The 2,632-nt window shown below is 36.3% G+C and overlaps 1 pseudogene; it reads left to right on the forward strand.

Annotated features, from left to right (window-relative positions):
* The first annotated feature begins 1,123 nt into the window (after window positions 1-1,123).
* Window positions 1,124-2,397, forward strand: LOC132624304 (putative pentatricopeptide repeat-containing protein At1g10330; annotated as a pseudogene).
* Window positions 2,398-2,632: the final 235 nt, after the last annotated feature.

Below are 2,632 nucleotides of genomic sequence, written 5' to 3' on the forward strand. Positions count from 1 at the left end.
CCTCAAGGACCTCCTCTATTTATTTCTATTTTTGTATTCGACAGATAATATGTAGCTTTCAAGTATTTTCAGACTTCTATTCCGTACTATGTTAGCGCTCTTGTACCCTTTGACCAAATTTTTGGGATTGTCGTGACATTTCTAATTATGATAAGTATTTAAGACTTGATATCTTGTTCTTGTTTAATTTTATGCTTATTTAACTTGTTATTAGTAATGTGATTCGCCTACTCAAAAGGATAGTGTACGTGCCACCACGACTCGCGAATTGGGTCGTGACATTACCTCAACATATCTCAGCCACAAACAACTCTTAACCTTTGCACCCATATACTCTTTCATCAAGCTCGCAATAGCCATACTTTTCCTTTTGGCTTCATATATAGGCAAGAACCTTCATTCTCAAGTCTTGAGAAGAGGTCCCTTATGTTTAACGGTAGGTTTAAAATAGTCCTTGAAATATGAACTTAACAATTTTGATCCTTTAAATTTGCCCAAATTTAACACTTTTAGTTTCTGTAAAATATTTACGGAACTCTGCTTAGATTTAACGGAAAATGAAAAAAAATAACTATAAACACCAAGATAGTCCCCATAAAATTCTAAAATATGTAACACAATAAACTACACTAAAAAGATATATATATATATATATATAAAATTACACCTCGAAAAGTTGTAAAAAACTATAAAAATAAATTAAAAATAGTAGAAATTACAAAAATTATACCTTTAAATTTGAGTTTTTGCTTCCTATTTTCATAGTTCCATCTAACAGACAAAATTTGGTAAATATTTATCGGAGACTAAAAGTGTTAACTTTTAGCAAACTTAAACCACCAAAACTGTTAAGTGCACACTAATTTGAAGCTACCTCAAACATAAGGGACCATTTGAAGCTTCATTGTCAAATCTTGAGCGACCCGTATGTCTGTACGTCTTTTATTGGATTGTACTTGCATGGGGGTAAACTCGAGAGTGCACGCAAGGTCTTCGAAGAAATTCCTGAACCGTGTGTTGTCTCGTATAACGCAATGCTTGATCCTTGTGAGAAAGACAGGGATATGGGTTTGGGGTTCTTGATGTTTTCTCGAATTTGTCAGTGATGTTTATTCATGGATACATGAAGAATGGTTGCTCCGAGGTTGCTGATAAGTTTTTCAAGAAAATAATGGTAAACGAGAATGTGAAGTGTGGTTTAGTGAAGCCGAACAAGGATACTTTTGTTAGTGTTCTTTCTTTTTGCACGTTTATGGATGTTGGTGTGGCGTTATATCTAGGGAGGCAAGTACATGCTTACATGGTAAAGAATGAGGAGTACTTGAGTGTATTCATGATGACCACATTGATCGCGTTTTAGGGGAAGATGGGGTTCTTGATGTTTTCTCGAATTTGTCAGTGATGTTTATTCATGGATACATGAAGAATGGTTGCTCCGAGGTTGCTGATAAGTTTTTCAAGAAAATAATGGTAAACGAGAATGTGAAGTGTGGTTTAGTGAAGCCGAACAAGGATACTTTTGTTAGTGTTCTTTCTTTTTGCACGTTTATGGATGTTGGTGTGGCGTTATATCTAGGGAGGCAAGTACATGCTTACATGGTAAAGAATGAGGAGTACTTGAGTGTATTCATGATGACCACATTGATCGCGTTTTAGGGGAAGATGGGTTGTTTGTTATATGCTTCGAAGGTATTTGATGCAATGGTTAGCAAGGAAGTTTGAGCTTGGAGTTATGATTACTTCCCTAACTTTGAATGGTAAAGAGAAGAGGCATTAATGATGTATGGGAAGATGAGAGCAAAGGGTGTGCAACCAAATGAGATTACTTTCGGGGAAGCTCTATCAGCTTGTGCACGTGTCAAGATTGTCGAAATCGGGTTTTAAATTCTTTGAAACAATGTTCACATGAATTTGGACTTGTACATAAAATGGAACGTTATGGTTGTGTGGTTGATCTCTTAGGTTGAGCTGGGCTACTATAGGAAGCGTACGACCTTATAAAGAAGATGCCTTTCGAAGCTGATGCCACTGTGTTGGGTGCTCTGATGGGTGCTTGTAGACTTCATGGAGCTATTTAGTTGGGAAATTAAGTAGCACAACTATTGCTTCAGCCGCAACCTAATCATTCAGCGATATGTGCAACTCTCAAGCATATATGCTGGGGTAGAGAGGTGGGACCATGCTGCTGCCTTGAGAAAAGCTATCTTAGATGCTGGAATACACAAGGTTCCAACCCACAGTTTTATTTAGTAGAGCTGATAAATGCAGCAACTTTTATTTGCAAAATTGTCAATGAGCCTGCTTGGTGATGAAATCTCGACTCATCAAAATAAGCTAAAAAAGGATACTGCATAGGTTTTGCACAGAGATTTAAAAGTTGCTTAAAGAAAGTTGCAGTCTAAGAGCCTGTTTGGATGGGCTTATGCCTATAAGCTGTTTGCAGCTTATAAGCTAAAAAAAATAAGTTGGGGTAGTCTAACTTTTTTTTTTTGGCTTATAAGTTGTTTTCAGCTTATAAGCTGTTTTAGATAAGCTAAGTCAAATGAGCCCAATTATTTTTTTGAGCTTATTTTAAGCACAAAATGATTTTAAGCTGGCCAGCCAAACACTCAAAAAAGCTAAAAACAGCTTA

Source organism: Lycium barbarum, chromosome 2, assembly GCF_019175385.1.
Source record: "Lycium barbarum isolate Lr01 chromosome 2, ASM1917538v2, whole genome shotgun sequence".
Lineage (NCBI taxonomy): Eukaryota > Viridiplantae > Streptophyta > Magnoliopsida > Solanales > Solanaceae > Lycium > Lycium barbarum.